Consider the following 24,896-nt stretch of genomic DNA (forward strand, 5'->3'; position numbering starts at 1 on the left):
CAGCGATTCGCCTTAATAAATTTAGAACAACCACGGACGCACAAATCTGTATGAAATTTGAATCCCTCTCCTTCGGAATGCGAGACCAGGTTGCTAACTACTGAGACACCTCGCTCGATATGAAATTATTTTTTACCCACATGGATTACACGCAGCGAAGTAAAAAAAAATCGGTGTCACCTCTGACTTCATGTTCATAAGTTTCAATGACTTTACGCCTGGGGACTGGCAAACAGATACAGCTGCTGAGGAAAACAAACCTGCAAATTCTCTCTCTAGGGAAATGGAAGCTAGAAGAGAAATCTAGTGAACTTGACCATGTGACTCAACACAATGACTTTTTGTTAACAGGCGCTGATACAAAGAGGGAGGGTGGATGTTTCATGAGGGCTATGAGCTACCACAAAAAAGCATAACCATTTATACATTGCCTGGGAAAAAAAAAGTTGAGTACGCAGAAGGGGAGGAGGAAACAAAACTTCACTGGTTGAGGGGTTACAAAACAAAACAAAATGTTTAACTCCGCCTGAAGAGGCATTTAAGGCGCAACGTCACCGACCGACCGCCGTGTCATCCTCGGACCACAGGCGTAACTGGATGCGGATATGGACTGGTATGTAGTGAGCACACCGCTCTCCCGGCCGTCGTCAATTTTCGTGATGGGAGCCGCTACTTCCTCATCAGGTAGCTCCCCAATTAGTCTCATAATGACTGAGAGCACTCCGCATGCCAACAGTGCTCAGCAGGCCGGATGGTCACCCATCCAAGTGTCATCAACTCCGACAGCACTTATCTTCTGTGATCTAACGCTAACTGATGTTACCATTGCGGCAAGATCGTTGACAGCGATTACAAAATCGAGTCAAATTTACAAAGAACTTCGCAGTATGAGCCTATATTCAGTTTGACGTTGCACTCTCTCTGGCCTGGATGCATGCACTGATTCGGTTGGGACGCGTGTCGAAGCCATTGTATCCTCTCCTAGGCAAGCCAGCACACAACTGTTGTAACTGGTCCTTGATATACTGGATACTGGCACTGAGACGGAACTGAGTCAGAGCTGTATCGGGGACATATCTGGGGATCTTTCTCGCCATGGGCACACCTTCACATAATACAGACAGTACGTGGAGAAACGTGCCTTGTGTGGGCGAGCACTGTTGTGTCGATAAATGGCACTATGGTATTGTTGCATTACAAGTAACACATGAGGAAGCGGGATATCCGCCGTGACGTATCGTTAGGCCGCCAGAGCTGAAGTCATACCCGATGCCCCCCCCCCCCCCCCTCACCATGGCGCCAGGACTAACACCGCTGTCTCTCTCCAAATCATTGAAAGAATGGAACCTCTCACCAGGCCGCCTCCATAGCGACGACGATGACAATACGGAGTAGTGCAGAACCGCAATGCACCGCTGAACACGTGGTGCCATTCAGCAGCTGTTCATGCTTCTTGGTGACCATTCGATACGCAGTCATTTGTGTTGCGGTGTTGACAGTAGTTATGTATGGCTGGTGCTAGTCTCCGACCAATGGTGTGGGATGACAAAGAATGTTGCAGAGTGTCCAGTATTCCTCAGGGAATGTAGGCCATCAATAAAGGAAGTAGCTTACAAAACACACGTTCGAACAATGCTTGAATATTGCTCGTCAGTACAGGATTCGTGCCAGATAGGACTGAAGGAGGAAATAAGAGAAGCTCCAAGTAGAGCAGTGCGTTTCGTTACATGTTCATTTAGCAAGCACGAAAGGGTCACAGAGGTGACTGGCCAACTCCAGTGGCAGCCGCTGCGAGAAAGACGTTACGCATCGTGGTGTGGCTTACTGTTAGAATTCCAAGAGCGTACGTTCCTACAGAAGGCAGTGCTTCGTCCTCCTTGCATCTCGCGAAGCGACTCAACTAAATCAACTGAAGCAAAACGATCCTCTTCAGAAGTGGCAGGAACGACAGAAGCAGCAACATCACCTCAATCTACAGGAGAATCATCACCATCATCAGTGACAACAACAGTCACTGTCACCAGTGCCGACAGGAGCAGCAGTATCAGCATTGCCAGAATCAGGGCCATTATCATCACAAGAGCAACCAACAAGGGAAAAAGAAACAACAACAACAACCACAACAACAACAACAACAACAGAAGAAGAAACAACAGCAGAAGAAGCAATAGGAGCCATTCATCCCCGCAACAAGCGGAAAATTTCACCAACATGCCATTTTAAGAAGTTTTTTAGTAGAAACTGAGAGGAAAGAAACGGTAAGATAAGTAACCTACAAAAAGTTGCTTCTGGCCAGTTCAGAATAGATAATTTTGATGACATCACATCGAGAATAGAAAATAACCACCTTATCATGCATTTAAATATTGAAGGTTTATCAAGTCATCTGATTAGTAAGCTTCATGACTTAGAAAGAATTTTAAAGAGAACAAAATGGTCTCCAAAGATTATTTGCTTAAGTGAACATTGGCTTCGAGATGAAAATATAAATTTATTGAGCAAACTTACAGATTATGAAGCAGCAGCTAACTTCTGTGGAGACAATTGGTATGGTGGCTCATGTGTTCTGGTTCATTCATCAGTAAAATGCCAAATTAGGCAAAATTTCAATAATTTAAAAGAACAACGCAAATTTGAAAGTTGCTGCATAGAACTTAAGGATTATAAGACGCTGATATTCAGCATACGCTAACGGCCTTGCCGCAGTGATAACACCGGTTCCCTTCAGATCACCGAAGTTAAGCGCTGTCGGGCTGGGCTAGCACTTCGATGGGTGACCATCCGGTCTGACGAGCGCTGTTGGCAAGCGGAGTGCACTCAGCCTTTGCGAGGCAAACTGAGGACCTACTTGATTGAGAAGTAGCGGCTCCGGTCCCGTAAACTGACATATGGCAGGGAGAGCGGTGTGCTGACCACGTGCCCCTCCATATCCGCATCCAACGATGCCTGTGGGCTGAGGATGACGTGGCGGCCGGTTTGTGCCGTTGGGCCTTCCAAAGCATGTTCGGACAGAGTTTAGTTAGTTTAGTTTCAGATATTCAGCATTATCATACCCCTGGTTACTCAATCTCCAGCAGTTTTCTAGTCAACTTGAAAATTTACTACACCAACTCAAAACTTAAAAGCTACGCAAAAAATTGTTGTTTGAGCTGATTGTATTATAGATGTGAGAAAAAATGACAAATTTACCTTGAAGATGAAGGAACTGATGCTTTTACCCTAAATTTTGTAGAAATTACAAGGCTAACTGCTTCGTCTGCATCCTGCAGAGAGAACATTCCTAGTAGCTTACATTACACAGTAACAGATAATTTTATAGTAAACTTAGGGACCTCAGACCACAGTGCTCTATTAGTGACATTATCTTGTGTTAACCCAAAGCACGCAAATAGAAACGTCAGAAATTTGAGACAAGCAAATATAGAAATGTTTGTCAATAAAATCAGCTTCATCTCATGACCGTTTGCTGCTCAGTCCTCAGTAAATGAAAATTGCAACAACTTTCTGGAGGCCTTCTTGATGGTGCTCAGTGTTTGCTTTCCTTTTAAAACTATAAAAACTGACGCACCAAAGAAGGGATCATTGATAAAAAGGTTTATTTCATATTTCAAGCATGAGGAAAAGAACTTCATATGGAGGCGAAAGTCAATCAAGACCCATAAATTTTAAATTATGTAAGGCAATATAAAAAGAATTTTGATAAAGTAGTCACACAAGCCAAATAATTGGCTAATAATAAGTATATCTCAACTGCTAAAAATTTCTAAGGCAATATGGTCCTTTGTAAAGAATAAAATAGACATAAAAAAGGAAGAATTTAAAATCAGTAGGCTAGGATGAAATTCCGACAAAAATAATAAAGGCAGTCATCCATAGTATTGCACATCGTCTGTCCCTTATCAATCTTTCGAGGAAGTGTGTTTTCCCGATTGCCTGAAGTACGCTGAAATACGATACATTTATAAAAAAGGCAGACACGATGAAGTGAGTAATTATCGACCAATCTCACTGTCATCAATATTTTCCAAAATATTTGAAAGAGTAGCATGTAACAAAGTAGTTAACTATAATAATTTGCATAATATTATCGAGAACAATCAGCACGGTTTCCAAAGAGGAAATTCACTGTGCAAACCATCAGTGACTTTACTACAAGAATTAGTAGTAGTTTAGGTAATAAAATGAATGTATTGGGCATCTTTGGTGCCCTAACTAAAGCCTCTAACATAGTAGACAGCAAACTGCTACTTAGTAAGCTACAAGCATATGGTTTTTGTGAAAATTCGCTGAGCTGGATGTCATCTTACCTATTGAACAGGAAAAAAAAGAGTAGTAATAGAAGAAATTAGTAAAAGATTTTTCTCAAGTTGGAAAAAGACAGAACAAGGTGTGCCCCAAGGATCTATCGTTAGGCCAATACTGTTCTTGTGTTATATAAATGACACGCCGACTAACATAAATTCAGACACTATTCATTACGCAGATGACTCGACAGCGATAGTCTGTTGCAAGAACAGAAAAATTAGTTAGCCATCTTCAGCTTGCTGAAATCGAGGCTTGGGTGAGAAATAATGCTCCGAAACTAAATTTAACATAGGCACAAATCATTTACTTTACCACAAAGCAAGCTGTACAGGATATACTTGAAATATCATATGAGGACAATCACCTAGCCACCACAAACTGTACCAAATTTCTAGGTGCAATACTGAACAAGAATTGATCATGTTCAAACCACGTTGATGCCACGTGTCGCTGTCTAAATAGTCTAATACTTGCAGTGAAAGTTGCAAGTAGTATAATAAAAACGACAGACAAAAAAAGTTGTATATCACGCATATTTTATATCTGTGATTAGATATGGTATAATTTTTGGGGATCTGACAACACAAATTTGCAGAATGTCTTTAGGCTGCAGAAAAAAATCATTGAGCCACGACAGGTGCAGAAAAAAATCAAATCCTGCGGACCTCTGTTCAAGGCCCTTGATCTTGTGGCTGTTCCTGGCCTCTATATCTATGAGACAACTAAGTTTTCTAAACAAAACCCCAAACTTTTTGAGAATGGCCTGTTTAAGCATGATTATGAAACAAGAAACAAATCTCACTACCAGTTACGAACTCATAGGCTAAAACTGCTGGAGAAGACGCTTTATTATATGGGTATGAGGCTGGGAAATAAAACCTGTGGAAAATTTAAATATTGTAATCCAGAAGAATTTGGACTTTATTTTAAAAAAGTACCTAGCAAGTAAATACTATTTCATGCTAAAAAAAGTATTTTAAGTACATATTTGTTGTTAATTTTACTTTATTTTCAACATGATTTAATATAATCATTTTGTGGCACTTAAAATTACAAAAAAAGCTTTAAACTGACGAGTCACCTATGTCTCTATCATTTGATTTTATACGACAGGTTTTGCGACAAATTTTCTATTCTATTCTATTCGACCATGAAGTTAAAATTACATTCGAGCCGACACGGAGGCTGACCGGTAATCGTTCTTCCCGCGGACTATTCATGACTGGAATAGGAAAGGGGAAAAGTGACAGTGGAACACAAAGTGACCCCCGCCGCATACCGTAAGGTGGCTTGCAGAGTATAGATGTAGACAATTAGGCCCCTTTCAAACTGTCAGGTACTGATAACGTTGTCCCACACGAGTACAACGCCTATGTAAGACAGCAAGTGTCCGGCGCAGTGAGCGAACACTACAAATTTATATTACGTAAATTGCGGCGTTGCATAATTCTGATAATATTTAGTTTCTCCATGGCCAGAGAGAGCTATTATCCCGGAACTGTATATTCAATTAATGAAAGGTCGTACCAGTTGCTGATATTTACTTTATTTAAGGGGGTAGTACTATTCAATTTCACTAAATTTCAAAAAATCGATTTTTTGGCTTGCAGTGTTATATGGGATATCTAGTTTATTGTGGTGTTCAGCCCAAGTCCGCCAGAAACTCCATTATTGAGTTACAAAGCGATTTATGAAAAGTGTCTCCGAAAACCAGTCAGAGCTTAACAAGCATAGACGACATAGTGGCCAATGTGGCAGCATATAATTTCATCGACGGCCTAACAGGCATCATGGACGTCATGAAAGTGCTCGAACTTAGCTCGGGCGGGCCCGTTACCTCTTCTGCACAGTGGCGAACGAATAGCGTATCGAGCGAGCAGGGCAGCGGATGACAGAAGCTGCCACTATGGCTACGTGGAAGACAGAAGAGTACACCTTTTGGGTCTGGAAGGATTCTTATATGGTCCAGGGATCGCTGACTAGATACACTCCTGGAAATGGAAAAAAGAACACATTGACACCAGTGTGTCAGACCCACCATACTTGCTCCGGACACTGCGAGAGGGCTGTACAAGCAATGATCACACGCACGGCACAGCGGACACACCAGGAACCGCGGTGTTGGCCGTCGAATGGCGCTAGCTGCGCAGCATTTGTGCACCGCCGCCGTCAGTGTCAGCCAGTTTGCCGTGGCATACGGAGCTCCATCGCAGTCTTTAACACTGGTAGCATGCCGCGACAGCGTGGACGTGAACCGTATGTGCAGTTGACGGACTTTGAGCGAGGGCGTATAGTGGGCATGCGGGAGGCCGGGTGGACGTACCGCCGAAATGCTCAACACGTGGGGCGTGAGGTCTCCACAGTACATCGATGTTGTCGCCAGTGGTCGGCGGAAGGTGCACGTGCCCGTCGACCTGGGACCGGACCGCAGCGACGCACGGATGCACGCCAAGACCGTAGGACCCTACGCAGTGCCGTAGGGGACCGCACCGCCACTTCCCAGCAAATTAGGGACACTGTTGCTCCTGGGGTATCGGCGAGGACCATTCGCAACCGTCTCCATGAAGCTGGGCTACGGTCCCGCACACCGTTAGGCCGTCTTCCGCTCACGCCCCAACATCGTGCAGCCCGCCTCCAGTGGTGTCGCGACAGGCGTGAATGGAGGGACGAATGGAGACGTGTCGTCTTCAGCGATGAGAGTCGCTTCTGCCTTGGTGCCAATGATGGTCGTATGCGTGTTTGGCGCCGTGCAGGTGAGCGCCACAATCAGGACTGCATACGACCGAGGCACACAGGGCCAACACCCGGCATCATGGTGTGGGGAGCGATCTCCTACACTGGCCGTACACCACTGGTGATCGTCGAGGGGACACTGAATAGTACACGGTACATCCAAACCGTCATCGAACCCATCGTTCTACCATTCCTAGACCGGCAAGGGAACTTGCTGTTCCAGCAGGACAATGCACGTCCGCATGTATCCCGTGCCACCCAACGTGCTCTAGAAGGTGTAAGTCAACTACCCTGGCCAGCAAGATCTCCGGATCTGTCCCCCATTGAGCATGTTTGGGACTGGATGAAGCGTCGTCTCACGCGGTCTGCACGTCCAGCACGAACGCTGGTCCAACTGAGGCGCCAGGTGGAAATGGCATGGCAAGCCGTTCCACAGGACTACATCCAGCATCTCTACGATCGTCTCCATGGGAGAATAGTAGCCTGCATTGCTGCGAAATGTGGATATACACTGTACTAGTGCCGACATTGTGCATGCTCTGTTGCCTGTGTCTATGTGCCTGTGGTTCTGTCAGTGTGATCATGTGATGTATCTGACCCCAGGAATGTGTCAATAAAGTTTCCCCTTCCTGGGACAATGAATTCACGGTGTTCTTATTTCAATTTCCAGGAGTGTATAAGTTTAACTGAACTACCGGTTCAAAAATGTAACAATGTTTTAAACTCATTTTTTTCGAAATCGTATTTTTCAAACTGGCGGGAAACAGAACGGTAGAGACGAGTTTGGTCGGAATTTGTTGCTGGCATTCTAAACTAAATTCTCTAGCAATTCAGTTAGCCGTTTTACGATATCTTCAAAAAGTTTATTTTCGGTGCGCGTTTTTCTCTACATTGTTTGGGAGAAACGAATTTCAGCACGTCACAAGTTTGTTAGAACTTAATATTTATCAGTTATCCTATGTACGCTGATAAAAATATATTTCAAATGACTTATACATAATATGTTTGTTACAGGTCCAATACGAGGACTTCGGGAATTCCTGCCGATGACCAATGTTCCAACTGCAAGACGTCCTTCCACCTGGTACAGCAGTTACAGGAAGCATCCGATGTGGAACCAAAAATTATTTATTAAAGAAAAAAGTGTTAAGGAATAAAAGTATATCATCAGGATAAGCTTTACTTTTTATTTTACCCCTAAAATCACGGAAATTACCTATTTTTCATGCATTCAAAGAGGGCTAACCCCTAAAGTCCACGGTTTCGTCCTTCACATCAAGGACATTTTCAAGTGGATAACAGCATCTGTAACGGCCCTTTATTAATTAAAAATTTTGAGGGAGTGCTGATATTGCCACGTGGTAACCAGACTCAACTCCAAATTCGAAAGCAGTGCTCCCAGTAAAATGCAACACTTAACACTGAAAGCACGTTTATTACGAACACCTACGTACAGCCAGAACAGAAATGACTGCAGCTATTCATACGAACATCGATAATGCGGGAATATACTAACATTACAAACTTGAGACATTTCAAGAACCTTCCAAAAATGATAAATACTTAGTAACAAATAATTACGCTAACCACTATGCCACACTTCATGCACCAGAGCTCGCGGCATTGTTATAGGACTTAAATTAATTGCTCGACTTATATACTTCTGAAAATTTCTAACAAACCCTTTTCCAATGCTGTATTTCTGTTATCTGCAATTTCTTGGAAGTCGTGCTCAAGCGATAGGAGGGGGAGATAGTGTTAAAGAAACTGCGTTCCCCTCCAACAAAATCGAGCCCTGGATTCTCACCTGCTAGTCAGTCTGATATCATGATCCGGTCGAATGAACCAATCTGATCCGGTGGAAGCTCATCACTAAAAAGAGCACGTGACTAAAATATAAAGTGAGAGAAGAATGTGGGAAATGAGACTGGGATGTTACTCTCTCCGCACGTAGAGCACGACCAGGCGGAATAACCAAAGCAGTTGCGACTAGGGCTCCCTGCCCGAGCGCCGGTCAGCTGCTCTTCGGCCGGCACGCTATTTATGCACCCGATATTTCTGGTGCTAAACGGACCTACACATGCTCTCATATCCCACTTTTTTTCTTTCTCGATTTTGCGATTGCTCCCGGAAACGTCCAATCCAGACTTTCTGGAAGGCTCTCGCTCACTTCGATTACGGGACTATTCATTCAAAGCTTTTTACAGAATGAGATGGCACAGTGGCAAGCCACTGGACTAATTCTTGAGGACAGCGATTTAAATCTCCGTCCGGCCAATCAGATTTAGAGTTTTCGTTGTTTCTCTAAATCGCTTAAAGCAAATAATTGGGCAGCTCCTTTGAAAAGGACACTGCCGTTTTATTTATCCATCCCTCCCCACTCCGAACTTGTGCTCCGTTTCTAATATCCTCATCATCAACATAATCTTCCTTCGTTCAAGACATTTGCAATTTCCAAATCGCCTGCCGTGCCGTCTTGGGCGCCTTGCCACGGTTCGCGCGGCTTCCCCCGTCGGGGGTTCGAGTCCTCCCTTGGGCGTGCGTGTGTGTGTGTGTGTGTGTGTGTGTGTGTGTGTGTGTGTGTGTGTGGTCCTTAGTGTAAGTTAGTTTACGTTAGATTAAATAGTGTGTAAGCCTTGGGACCGATGATAAAATGGTTCAAATGGCTCGGAGTACTATGGGACTTAACATCTGAGGTCATCAGTCCCGTAGACTTAGAACTACTTAAACCTAACTAACCTAAGGACATCACACACATCCATGCCCGAGGCAGGATTCGAACCTGCGACCGTAGCAGCAGCGCGGTTCCGGACTGAAGCGCCTAGAACCGCTCGGCCACAACGGCCGGCTAGGGACCGATGACCTCAGCAGTTTGGTCCCATAGCACTTACCACAAATTTCCAAATGATCCAAATTGCCCTTCCTCAGAAAATTACTGAAAGTGGGTCCAAGAACACAGGTTCAGAGTTTTTTGTACCATGTTGTTATAATTTAAGTGCAGCTATTCACAGAGGTTTAATGTGGGCTGTAATTACCGCACGGCAGCGAATTTTAATCCGTTAATGCGAAATTGACTAACGCTGGAAAAAAAATAGTTCCACGGTTGGTCACTAGGTGCAAACCTGGCGTTGTGCATGCAAGAAGATACGGCGTATAGGAATGTTCAGAAAGCAGACATTCCGATCTTTGTGGCATTTGGGCAAAGAAAGAATCCACTGGCGACAAACAAAAATTTTTACCAAGGCTGGAATTCGAACCTGGGTCACCTGCTTACTAGGCAGATGCACTAACCATCTATGCGACGTCGGTACAGTGGTTAAACACAACTGCACGGACTACCCAAGCTCGCCTTCCCCCTGTAAGTCGAATTCCCCTTGCCCGGAAGAACTGACACCAGATATGAGTGGTGTGTCGTGCAGAAATGTTTCCATATATAGTGGATTAGGAATGGGAAGTTTGTAGAAAAGGTCAAACAAGCGAGGAAGGCATAATCTTGATTTTATTATTAATCACCACTTACACAGTTTGTTCAATATCGGCATCGGAAACGTCGACGAGATTCTGTACAACGCCAAATTTGCACCTGGTGGCCAAAACTGAAATCATTTTTTTCCATCGTAAATCAATTCCTCAACAACGCATCAGTGTATCTACGAAGTTTCGCTGCCATACGATAATTGCAGTCTACACTGGACCTTCGTGAGTAGCTGCACTTTAATTGTAACCACCCGATGGACATTACCTATGCAAAATACAAGTTCCATGTGTTGTTGTTACTGTTGTTGTTGTTGCTGCTGCTACTGCAGAAACCGCAGCTGCTCCTGCCGCTGCTGTTTACTTTGATATACTGCGGCGACACAATGGCCTTCCCAGAATTTGGCAATGTTCCCTACTTCACGATGAAGGAGACCAGTTTTGTCCTCCAGACAAACACAGCTCATTTCTCCATCTCACCTCCTACGCCATCCGTTCGAGGTCACGAATTCTTTTCGTTCTAGAGTCCACTTGCGCTTATTTCACAGTGGTGTCCGTCTACTTTTTTCTGACAGTCTTTAATTCTTGGGAGACAGTTGGAAAAGGTGTCAGATACTTAATTTCCAACTTCGCTTCATTAACGGAAATTAATACTTAAGTACACTTCGAAGATATTATGAGCAACCACTTAATAGTGTATTGGTCGACCTTTTGCATGCAAAACGGCTGAAATTAATGTAACAAGAATTACGCACGTTCTCTGGACGTCATTTAAGGAATATAGAAGCATACGTCACACAATTCCTGCAGATATCGAGCTTGTGGTTTGGTAATTTTGATTTAGTGTCCAATGAAATAGTGTCATCAACGACTTGTGTGTGATCGTCTGTGCATGCAAAATGTGTTCTGCAAGAAGTATGGGTATAATGAAATAAGCATCAGAAGAGGTAACTTAATTAAGGATCTAACTAACCAGACAATAATTTCTTTCTAATGTACGATCCAGTCACAGTGGACCTAACCACTGGTGAAATAGGAAGGAATGTCGGAGTTCAGCACTCTGCCTGTGACGAAGTACTAGTGAAGTTGGTGAAGGATAGAGGAGGAATAAGACCATATTCTTTTGAAATGAGTGATTTACAGAAACAAGGGAAAATCGAAATCTGAATGTCCAAATGGGAATTAGCAATGACTTAAGTAGTTCATTACGTCCTTCAGTCTGGTAAAATATTAGTAAGGAAGCCGACGAAAATATAGAAGCCACTGCCGTCTCACCCTGTGGAGTTGTTCAATGGTTCAAATGGCTCTGAGCACTATGCGACTTAACTTCTAAGGTCATCAGTCGCCTAGAACTTAGAACTAATTAAACCTAACTAACCTAAGGACATCACACACATCCATGCCCGAGGCAGGATTCGAACCTGCGACCGTTGCGGTCGCTCGGCTCCAGACTGTAGCGCCCAGAACCGCACGGCCACTCCGGCCGGCTGTGGAGTTGTGCTTGGCATCCCAATAGCCATCTATCAAACAGACCTGCTATTTTTGACAAGGAGATTAATAATAACAAAATAGCGTCCAGCTCCCAGATGTGCTAAAATGTGTAATACTAAAATCTACTATACAGATTTCTTTAAGAAAGTAACAGTATTTACTGTTTTAGTGCATCGTAACAGTATTTCAGTATAGCAGTCAATAGGAGATAAAACCACAAGGAGTAGTCGTGTTTGTCTGAATGGGCACACGCACGCTACTGTTAACGTACAAATCGTATAAGCCTCACGGAAAATAAATATTACCTACTTCCAGTGCTGTACCTCTCAGGCGAAACCACAGTTGCGTGAATATATTAAAAAAGGTCCAAGGCAACGCATACTGCCCATCCAGTCACTCAGACGCCTAATAAAATGACTGATATCACACTCATGTGCCACACCACACTGCACCATTCACCAGGACAACAAGTGCCCCCCCCCCCCCCACTCACTCACACACACTCACACACTCTCTCTCTCTCTCTCTCTCTCTCTCTCTCTCTCCTCTCTCTTTTCCCCCTCCTCCTCCTGTGCTCCCCGCACGACGTTCTAACTGTATCGGTTTCAGTTGCTAATTTCTGTATACTCCTTGCATAAAGTAAATAATATTACTACGCAGCTGACGTATCGGAAACAGGTAGTAGCAGGCTATCAAACTGATATTCGCGAAACTAAACAGAGCGAAACAGGGATTAAAAAAAAACCCTTTGCTGTCCAGGATGCCGAGTTTATTACGAAGCGAGAACGGCGAAAATAAAAACAAAATTGCGTTTTTGTTTTTTGAATGAACCTGCTACCGTCTGGGACGTGGTTACTCAGAAGCATAACTGGTGCTGCCCACTAGGCGTCAAAACAGCTTCGCAAGCATGTGACTTCGCGCAACGAGGTCACGTCCACACGCGAACGACCTCCAGCGAAAGCTCTCTCCGCAGCCAAATACTGACCCCAAGTTTGATTAGCTGCTACAGAATCAACAGCATTCTATATGGTTCACCAGTCATTACGTTCAGTGATTGGAAAAAATAAAATGAACGTTCAGTTAATGTAGTATGTCGTCTCATATTGGCATCCGAATTAGCCTCTTTTGACGGCTATTTATTCATATAGAGCCTGAATTGTTGTCAATGGGATTTTGCAAACAAAACCACAATGTACTAGGGCAGTGTTCTTAAACATATGAAAAGGCTTCGACCGTCTCTGGCACGTTAGACTTACAACACTCTCAGACAATACGACTGTCCACTTCATATTGTTAGTGAAATTACCAAGTAGGGGCATCAGCAAGTTTTCCTTTTTTTCCTTGTGCCTATCGGCGACTCAACGCTTCTGCTTTTGGTGTGCGGTCTCCTTTAATTCTAAAGTATTTACATTCTACAACAAATTGCATGGACAGGTGCAAGGAAGAATACCAAAGTAGGGCCCCTAGGCTTAATATTTCAGGCAAACCTTTATAATAATGCCATCCCAAAACGATATAATACGAGGTTGAAACTTTTACAGATGGTATAGCTTTTTATTTAACCCATTAAAACCTTAGTTGTGTTGCCATTCATCTTCAGAAGCATAGTGAGAATACTACCAAACGGTGTAACTTGTGTAAAATTAATATCAATCACGATAATACACTGCTGCACGTTTACAATTCTAAGGACCATTCGCACCCGACCTCCTCTAGTGTACTTAGGTCAGATATCTTCATATTACCATTCACGCACTACTAAGCTGTGTAATAAAGGTTCGGGTAGAATTTATCAACTTTATCCTCTATTGAACGGTGACGGACTGGCCACAAACAAAGACTAAACTCAATTTCCACGACGGCGATCCTTCCAGCATTAATCTGGGGCTGTGCCATCCAGGCTGCATCCGCGTTCTGTTATAAGAAAGATACAAATTTTACCAAACAAGACTCTTAGAATAACAACAGTCGCACTCTGGTTCGTCCTTAACAGAAACGTCCACGAGGTCGCGAACGTACGACTCAATCATTAGAAAACGAACTCATCCATTGAATCACACTTCTGAAAACCAACCATTGAGTTCATTAATCACACGGCGTCAAAATTTTCCATATCGATTACAAATATCCCCAGAGAACAAAAACGTGACACAGAAACTACACATGATCACTACCAGCCATTTCAGACTCACATGGTTGAAACAGGAGGCAGTAGGCTAACTGAACCGGTTCTACAGTTCACATGGTCGTGAGCTCAGTTACGATAACAGCAGGGACTTGAATAGTTGTCACAGGCATTGTCTGTTGCCAGCTGTCTGGTATGGAAGTGCGTCTGTTTCAAGTATTACCATTTATCGGAGGACAGCGTCGACGTGAGTTTTATTAAATGGTTGTTCTGAAATCGCAGAATTGATTAATCGAATAATCAATTATTTTTTAAATTTTCCAGCGACTTTTCACTTTCGAATTTAAGAGCCACATTGCTTGATTACACACCCTCAAAAGTATAGCATCTGGCTACGAAATGCATGCTCCCTTAGCACGTGAGGTATGCCGGGGTATAAATATTGACGTCATACCGTGCCTTCGCTGCTGGTCCACCTAGCTTAGAGCAATCTCGACATTCACTCTGGCCAACCTTGTTTTTGTTGAATTGCTGCTAATCGGAAATCGCATTTTGAATTCTTCATCGGACATTACCATAATGTCTCCCCGACTCACTTCTTTCCTCAGACACTTAGAAACACTGAGAATGAACGTCCATACGTGATTTGTACAAAAAACAATGCCAGGATTACTGCACTTCTAAAAATGTTCTTTTTTATCTCATCGCCAAACCTTTTCGCATTGCTGCAGTTCCAGCACTGCGTTGGAATTTTTTGTCGGCTTGAACTAGAATATCTCTGGGCCACCGGCACGTCTGCGGTCTTGTGGTGATTTTCCGCCATGTTTCATGTTTCATCTTGTATGTTTCCGATCAGGACTACTAGTTGGTACACACTAACAGTTGGATCACCTAGAGTATCTGCACATACTGTATTTAGTCCCACGACAGCATACATAGTTCATAATATGATGTCTACTGCTAAACCGATATGGAAAGGGCCGGCCGCGGTGGCCGTGCGGTTCTGGCGCTGCAGTCCGGAACCGCGGGACTGCTACGGTCGCAGGTTCGAATCCTGCCTCGGGCGTGGGTGTGTGTGATGTCCTTAGGTTAGTTAGGTTTAAGTAGTTCTAAGTTCTAGGGGACTTATGACCTAAGATGTTGAGTCCCATAGTGCTCAGAGCCATTTGAACCATTTCGATATGGAAAGGAAATTAAATCATATCAATCGAGAGAGAGAGAGAGAGAGAAAATTGTCTCTGTTAAGAATATAGTGGATATGAAATTCGTTGCTGACCACAATATGCGGTTGAGTCGTATGGCATTGTGAGTCGCTTAACTGGAAAGTCTTCCCTTCCTACCTTCGCGAATCATTAGTCTTGTTTCTTATTGTATCTGTCCAGCGTAAAGGATTGTAACGAGAGCGTGTAGAGTTCAATTTCACGATTGTGTTTTGTTGTTGTTGTTGTTGTTGTTGTTGTTGTCGATAAGAAAGAGCAGGGAGAGTGTAAAAGCCGGTGAAGTACCCATCCTACGGACTAATCAACACAGACACATATCCTCACAAGACACAGCGGAGAGATTTGGAATTTAATCCAAGAAATAGGCAAAACTCTGGTGGTAGCGAAATATACGTTACCACCCCTCCTCCGCCGAATACTGATAATGAATATTTCTTCCACCACCGATATTACAGCCAGCTACTTTCAAAGAACGTCACTACCGAACAAGCGTGGATAACGACTTAGCCTACAGAGGCGAATAATATGCATGTAAAAACGTAGTTTCAACGAATATGGTTCGACAGGGACTGCATAAACGGAACATTCGCGGTAAACCTAATACGGTTCTGAGCACTATGGGACTTAACATCTGTGGTCATCAGTCCCCTAGAACTTAGAACTACTTAAACCTAACTAACCTAAGTACATCACACACATCCATGCCCGAGGCAGGATTCGAACCTGCGACCGTAGCAGTCGCGCGGTTCCGGACTGCGCGCCTAGAACCGCTAGACCACCGCGGCCGGCTAAACCTAATATTCTTGTAAACTAAATGAGTATAGAGAAGAGACTTTGTTGGTGCAAAGAGCGCAAAATGTAGACTAATGCCAATGCCAACAGACATGGCCCGATTTATATCTTATGCTTTGGTCTCTACTGCATGACATGTTGACGCCTGGGGGACTCTGTGAGAAGCTTACGTTCCTAAGTGCACCGATGACCATCCAGCAGTTGTCCAACCGCACTGGTGGACGAATGGTACGCCCTACCATAAAAACTCCCTTATCAATTTTGATTTTATCCATACTGGATGAGAGGTCGTGGTTGTGAATGTCAATGTTAAAAAATATATCGGCTCAACCACTTGTTTATAGTGTAAAACACTAAGATTGACGCGTTTTGGAAGTCAAGCTTCCATCATCAGAATAATAAAAAGTAAAAGAACCTGTTAAAACTCGCTAAAATGGAACATGCACCAGGTACAATAAAATTCATAATAAAATTAAAACATCGTGGCTACTTCCCTTGGAAGACACGGCTGCAACAAGGGAAGTAGCCACGATGTTGTAATTTTATTATCAATTTTATTGTGCCTGGTGCATGTTCCATTTTAGCGAGTTTTAACAGGTTCTTTTACTGTTTATTATTCTGATGATGGAAGCTTGACTTCAGAAACGCGTCAATCTTAGTGTTTTACACTATAAACAAGTGGTTGAGCCCATATATTTTTTAACATTTCCCTTATCAATCTTTTGGTGAGCATGGGAGGACGTTGCAGAGCATACATCGTCATCTGTTGTGATCAAACACCCTATTAAGCAACATGTCCCGACTTTTGTAACGTCCAGGGGATCATCATGAACAACAGCGATTTTATACGCTGTAAATGATTTTCACGGAGTACGGAAAAATTACGAAATCAACCAGCGGAGACAACACGTCTGTGCTTTCAGATAATTATCGTTACGGTAACTGCGTAGCTGCAAGTGCGTGCTGAAAAACTTCTTGCAAAAGGAAATCGTTTCGAATGTTGGCTTCTTTTGCGGCATACGCCCGTCTTGAGAGAGAGAGAGAGAGAGAGAGAGAGAGAGAGAGAGAGAAGGTGAGGGAGTGGGAAGAGGAAGCGGGGGCGCGAGAGGGTGGTTGGGTGGGGAGGACAGAAAGGCTGGGGGCGTGGGCGTAGGCAGGAGCATCGCTGCGGTATAGGGCCGCTAAGCAGGAAGTCCGGCCTGCGCAGCGGCGCGACCCCGCTGACCTACACGTCCGTGTGCAGTTCACCGTAATGCCCTTGTGAAGGTGACGTCCCCAAACGCATTCTGGTCCTGACACCGGCGAAAACGGCACATTCGTTACATGTGAGCGAAATTCTTCCGCGTGGGTACCTTCGGCCGCAGTTACATTAGCAGCTCTGTAATGCACACAAGCGGTCGTTAAGAGTGTGAACCCGAACCCAACAGACTGAATTTCGGAGGTTGTTCAGAGAGACACTATGTGATCAAAAGAATCCGGACACGCCCAAAACCGGCCGGTGTGGCCGAGCGGTTTTAGGCGCTTCAGTCTCGAACTGCGCGACCGCTACGGTCGCAGGTTCGAAACTGCCTAGGGCATGGATGTGTGTGATGTCCTTAGATTCGTTAGGTTTAAATAGTTCTAAGTTCTAGGCGAATGATTACCTTAGATAATAAGTCCAACAGAGCAATTTGAACCATTTGAACACCCCCCATAACACACTTTTTTCATACTAGGTGCATTGTACTGCCACCTACTGCCAGATACTCCATATCTCATTAGACATCGTGAGAGAGCAGAATATGGCGCTCCGCGGAACTCACGGACTTCGAACGTGGTCAGGTGATTTGGTGTCACTTCTGTCATACGTCTGTACGCGAGATTTCCACACTCCTAAACATCCCTAGCTCCACTGTTTTCGGTGTGATACTGATGTGGAAGGGAACCTCCAGTTTGCTGCACTTGCTGGACAGTGTGTGTAAGGCGTTCAGCATGACCGGGTTGCCTCCAAACACGTCTACGACGATTGTCTCGTTGAAGGAATATGCGACACTCATCGATGAGGAGAATGTGATGCCAATCTTGAGCCGTCCATTCGGTATGTTGTTGGGCCTATCTGTACCGCGATGCATGGTGTCGTGGTTGCAAAGATGGACCTCGCCATGGACGTTGGGAGTGAAGTTGCGCATCACGCAGCCTATTGCGCACAGTTTGAGTCGTAACACGACGTCCTGTGGCTGCACGAAAAGCATTATTCAACATTGCCGCGTTGCTGTCAAGGTTCCTCCAAGCCATAATCCGTAGGCGGTCACCCACTGCAGTAGTAGCCCTTGGCCGGCCTGAGCGAGGCATGTCATCGACAGTTCCTGTCTCTCTGTATTCCTCCATGTCCGAACAACGTCGCTTTGGTTCACTCTGAGAAGCCTGGACACTTGCCTTGCTGAGAGCCCTTCCAGCCACAAAGTAACAATACGGACGCGATCGAACCGTGGTATAGATGGTCTAGGCATGGTTGAACTACAGACAACACGAGCCGTGTACCTCCTTCCTGGTGGAATGACTGGAACTGATTGGGCCGCTTCGTTGTGGCCGAGCGGTTCTAGGCGCTTCAGTCTGGAACCGCGCGACCGCTACGCTCGCAGGTTCGAATCCTGCCTCGGGCATGGATGTATGTGATGTCCTTAGGTTAGTTAGGTTTAAGTAGTTCTAACTTCTAGGGGACTGATGACCTCAGATGTTAAGTCCCATAGCGCTCAGAGCCATATTTTGGAACTGATTGGCTGTCGGACACCCTCTGGGTAATAGGCGGTGCTCATGCATGGTTGTTTACATCTTTGGGCGGGTTTAGTGGCATCTCTGAACAGTCAATGAGACTGTGTCTCTGATACAATATCCACAGTCAACGTCTACCTTCAGGAGTTCTGGGAACCGAGGTGATGCAAAACTTTTTTTGATGTCTGTATATGTTCACATGAAAATACAGGGCTATTACAAACGATTGAAGCGATTTCATAATTTCACTGTAGTTCCATTCATTGACATATGGTCACGGCATACTACAGATACGTAGAAAAACTCATAAAGTTTTGTTCGGCTGAAGCCGCACTTCAGGTTTCTGCCGCCAGAGCGCTCGAGAGCGCAGTGAGACAAAATGGCGACAGGAGCCGAGAAAGCGTATGTTGTGATTGAAATGCACTCACATCAGTCAGTCATAACAGTGCAACGACACTTCAGGGCGAAGTTTAAGAAAGATCCACCAACTGCTAACTCCATTCGGCGATGGTATGCGCAGTTTAAAGCTTCTGGATGCCTCTGTAAGGGGAAATCAACGGGTCGGCCTGCAGTGAGCGAAGAAACGGTTGAACGCGTGTGGGCAAGTTTCACGCGTAGCCCGCGGATTTCTTTCCGTGGGGTTACGTGAAAGATTCAGTGTTTAAACCTCATCTACCAAGAAACGTGCCAGAACTGCAAGCTCGTATCAACGATGCTTTCGAACTCACTGATGGGGACATGCTGCGCCGAGTGTGGGAGGAACTTGATTATCGGCTTAATGTCTGCCGAATCACTAAAGGGGCACATATCGAACATTTGTGAATGCCTAAAAAAAACTTTTTGAGTTTTTGTATGTGTGTGCAAAGCATTGTGAAAATATCTCAAATAATAAAGTTATCGTAGAGCTGTGAAATCGCTTCAATCATTTGTAATAACCCTGTACATAGTATGACTAATGGCACAATTACCTAATAGTTAATCCAATCGCCGCCATTATCGATTATAACTTGGAACCTTTTTGGCATACTTTTCAAGAGATTTTCTGCATATTCTCTCAGTAACGATCTCCATATCGTCCTGGTTTTATATGACAGCTGCTTCAGAGTATATATTCGCTTTCCTTTAAGCTTCATCTTAATGTAGGACCAAACAATACCGTTCGGATTTGCATCCGGAGACATTGCAGGTCTATCCATCGTGGCTACCCCATTGTCTTGTTTCCACGCTGTACAGAGACTGCTGCCATGGTCTGGATCATCATCATCCTGAAGCACCCCATTTGCCTCGTTCGAACCAAATAGCTTCTTAACGGACCTCAGAAGGCATTTTGAAAAATACTGCACATTTTTTTCGGCGTTTAAGTTGGCTGCAAGTAAGTGCAAATAGCCAAAACATTCAACTCTCACACTGTTTATCTACACACTATGCAAAAGCGCAGATTCGAGATCACTGCCAGAAATGTCGCTGCGGACGTTACATTTAAAATCACACCGTACAGTTTCTTGTGGAATTGACCGTAAAGGAAATTCATCAGAGGCAAATAACGAAGCAGAAAAAAACGTATTTACTAATGATGTAGTTTACTTTACTTTAAGGTTCGTATGTTTCTTTCTGTTCTATTAATTGATATAACCGCCATCAGGTGCAGCTGGACTTCGATTTGAACCCTTCTCCTCCTAAAGGAGAGTCTTGTCTTGCCTATGGATTCAGTGCAGGTCTGGTTCGTTACCTGCACTCGCAAGATAACCATAATAAGAGGTGAACCTGTGGATGACACGATCAACACCGGTTCGTTTTTCGTCAATGTATGGACTGTTAGGATAACTGACGACTTCTGCTCCCACATATGCTCACTACAGTGTTCAGGATACCATGTTTACTTCATCACTAAGAAACTGAAATTTTACTTATTTCGCTAATTCAGTACCTGGATCTTTGCAGTGTCAATTGAGAAAGTGTATACGAAGACACCAAGGTTTCTCGGTTATCAAATCGCGTGTCAGTTCCAGATCTCTCCACGGTGTCGCGTCATGTCCGGATGTATGGCTTGGTCGACAGTATTCCATACGGCGGATGGGACCGTTAGTCTCGTCGGTGCCCTTGGTGGTATTAAAGGAAAGGAAAGGAAAGGAAAACTACGGTTTAAGGTTCAGTCGACGTCGAGGACGTTAGAGAGGGAACACAATCTCGGAATGCGGTAGGATGGGAGAGAGACATCAGACGTGTCATTTGCAAAGTAATCACCTCGGAAATTGTCTTCAGCACTTCAGAGAAGGCGTGGAAAACGTACACCTGTATAGCTGGACGGGAAATAGAACCGCCGTCTATCCAGATACAGGTCTGTTGTCTTCGCACTGTGCCATCTCATTCGGTGCTATTCGAGAGTTACATGTTTCATTTATCTCCCTTCCAATATTCCCAAACCGTCAATAGCAACCCCAAAACAAAAGACTCATCATGTTACAAATACTCACTGAAGACTTAAAAGTTGAGAGATGACAATGGCAAACAAACTCCACTGCCACCTTGCCCATAGCAGCATTCTGGGATTCATACGCCGTTTCCGGCGCTCGTGGAAGATTACGGGATTGATTCAGATTATAGCGTATGACGGTACTGGACCTGAAAAAGAGCCCGCAACGGTGATAGCATTTGTTCGTGCAGAACGTTTCCAACATGGAAGTTTCTCGCTACGACAATCTTGTATCAAACATTCTCCGTTTTCTTGCTGCTTTAAAATTGAATAAAACCTCAAACGTTCGACGAGACTAACGGTCCCATCCGCCGTATGGAATACTGTCGACCAAGCCATACATCCGGACATGACGCGACACCGTGGAGAGATCTGGAACTGACACGCGATTTGATAACCGAGAAACCTGGGTGTCTTCGTATACACTTTCTCAATTGACACTGCAAAGCTCCAGGTACTGAATTAGCGAAATAAGTAAAATTTCAGTTTCTTAGTGATGAAGTAAACATGGTCTTCGTTAAGAGCCATGACAGGCAGCTGATTTACCCTGACTTAAATCGGCAAGAAAACCGAGAATGTTTCATACACGATGAATGACACAGACTTAAAGGCTGTAAATTCAACCAAACACTTAAGACATTACAGTTACGAATAATGTGAACTGGAGCAATCACATAGATAATTTTGTGGAGAAAGCAAACCAAAAGACTGCGATTTATTGGCAGGACGCTTAGAAAACACAACAGGTCTACTGAAGAAACTGCCCACGCTACGTTTTGCCTCCCTCTTCTGAAGTATTGCTGTGCGATGTGGGATCCGCATTAGATAGGATTAACGGACATCGAAAAATTTCAAAGTAGTGCAGCTCGATTTTTATTATCTCGAAATAGGGTAGAGTGTGAAGCGGATACGATATGCGAATTTGGGTGGCATCATAAAAACAAAAGCGTTGTTCAGTGAGGCAAGATCATCAGTCATCAACTTTCTCCTCAGTGTGTGAAAATATTTTGTTGGCGTCCACCTACATGGGGAGAAATGATCATCATAACAAAATAGCAGAAATCAGAACTCGCACGGAAGATTTTAATGTGTTATTATTTATGAGTTCTTCATTACTTCTTGGTAAAACAATTCCATGTTTAAGGTTGAATAGCAAGTTCACTGTTTTTGTTCTACTCATTTTTGTTTACTTCTGACTGCTTTTCGGCTCATTACACTATGGTCTTATAAGCCGTAATCTGGTTTGGATTAAACAAAAACCAGTAGAACAAAAAACTGAGTGTTCGTTTATTCCGTGCGCTGTTGGAGAGTAGAACGGTAGAGAAATAGCTTGAAGATGGTTATACGAACCCTCTGCCGGACACTTAATTGTGAACTGCAGATTAATCATGTAGATGTGGATGTAGACGAAAGTTTTGTATCTCGTAGTCTTTTAGTGCCACATACTTTATTAATGCCTATAAATCCTCCCACTCCATCCCTATGGTGCACCAACCTTACTGATGTATTTTCGGTAAGAAAAACACTAACAAGGAAACCTCCCCATCGCACACCCCTCAGATTTAGTTATAAGTTGGCACAGTGGATAGGCCTTGAAAAACTGAACACAGATCAATCGAGAAAACAGGAAGAAATTGTGTGGAACTATGGAAAAAATAAGCAAAATATACAAACTGAGTAGTCCATGGGCAAGATAGGCAATATAAAGGATAATGTGAGCTCAGGAGCGCCGTGGTCTCGTGGTTAGCGTGAGCAGCTGCTGAACGAGAGGTCCTTGATTCAAGTCTTCCCTCGAGTGAACAGTTTACTTACTTTATTTTCGCAAAGTTGTGATCTGTCCGTTCGTACATTGACGTCTCTGTTCACTGTAATAATTTTAGTGTCTGTGTTTTGCGACCGCACCGCAAAACCGTGCGATTAGTAGACAGAAGGACGTGCCTCTCCAATGGGACCCGAAAACATTTGATCGCAAGGTCATAGGTCAACCGATTCCCCCACAGGAAAACACGTCTGATATATTCTATACGACACTGGTGACGGCATGTGCGCCACGTGACAGGAATATGTTGTCGACCCACCTAGCTTGCACACTTGGCGAATGGGTAAAAAGATTCTTCTACCTTGCCCGATCTAGGTTTTCTTGTGGGAGTGATAATCATAAATTAAATTAAATAAATTAAACTTCTCACTCGATGGAAGACTTGAACCAAGGACCTCTCGTTCGGCAGCTGCTCACGCTACCCACGGGACCACGGCGCTCCTGAGCTCAGACTATCCTTGATGTTGCCTATGTTGCGCATGGACTACTCTGTTTGTATATTTTGCTTATTTTTTTCATAGTTCCACACAACTTCTTCCTGTTTTCTCGATTGATCTGTGTTCAGTTTTTCAAGGTCTATCGACTGTGCCAACTTATAACTAAATCTGAGGGGGGTGCGATTGGGAGGGTCCCTTGTAAGTTACAAGTGACAGCTTTTCGCCTTTTTGAGGCACCTTCAGAACTTGTTTGGAAACTGTAGGTAACGCATTAGTCATAAATAGTCGTAATCTTGGTATGCCCCTCCGGCGAAGGCATGCAGCAATGGTAAGATACGGCCACACTTATAATCTTGAAAAATACATATTACAAAACAATTTGCAGCAGTGGTGAATACATAACAACATGCACCGCTACGTAAGAATGTCGTCACAACACATATTGCAGTAGTCGTGAATACATAACAACATACGCATACGCTAAGTAAGACTGACGTCGGTCTCACGTAGCTTGCGCGTATGTTATATACTCACGATTACTACAATTTCTGTTGCAGTATTTATGTTTCAAGATTATAAGTGTGACCCTAAGTTAGCGTTGTTGCATGCCTTCAACCAAGCTGAATACCAAAATTTTGGCAATCTATGACTCGTGCATTACCCGCAGTTTCCAAACAAATTTTGAAGATCCATCAAACGGGCGAAACGCATAAATAAACCTTGTGGTGTTATTTGCGATCTACACTGTTTCTCTTACTGTTATCTAATATAGATTTGTTCCGTTGCACAGCTTCGTCCCGCGCTGTTCGCACTGCTGAAGTTTATTTTACTCGGGTCAGGGCACTGTAACTGCCATGTACGAATTCACACCTTGTGTGGAATTTAGTTGTTATGTACGCTTGACAGCCTTAGCGATTTCGTCCTTTACATTTGTTTTTGGAGGGGAACTACCTTGATCAAAACACAGATTTCTTGTATTTCCCATACACGTTTCATTGACGCTGCAGCGTCATCAGTGGGCTTTTATTTTCTTACTACTAAAAAGAAAAATGCTGTTTACTGGTTGTACAAATATAAACTGAAGTTTTTAAGACAACGTGTACAAATTTGAAACGCAAAGTTTCGTAGGTACGGACCTTGTTACCACATGCTGTGGTTTTCCTGGGTTTTTATGTTTTTTATAGTGCTTGTTTTCTTTCACAGTCCGTCTTCTGCAACCATATATATAACTTAATGTAGAGAAGTTATTCAGCTCGAAATTTTATGAATGGTAATG

At 43.8% G+C, this 24,896-nt stretch overlaps 1 protein-coding gene and 1 pseudogene across 1 annotated transcript in view; one reads left to right on the top strand and one right to left on the bottom strand.

The window, feature by feature from the left end:
- LOC124721945 (pyruvate dehydrogenase (acetyl-transferring) kinase, mitochondrial) overlaps positions 1-24,896 on the bottom strand; it is a 377,601-nt gene that overhangs the window by 157,378 nt on the left and 195,327 nt on the right. The gene's annotated exons all lie outside the window — the stretch shown is intronic.
- LOC124723573 lies at positions 2,688-2,805 on the top strand (annotated as a pseudogene).

Source organism: Schistocerca piceifrons, chromosome X, assembly GCF_021461385.2.
Source record: "Schistocerca piceifrons isolate TAMUIC-IGC-003096 chromosome X, iqSchPice1.1, whole genome shotgun sequence".
Taxonomy (NCBI): Eukaryota; Metazoa; Arthropoda; class Insecta; order Orthoptera; family Acrididae; genus Schistocerca; species Schistocerca piceifrons.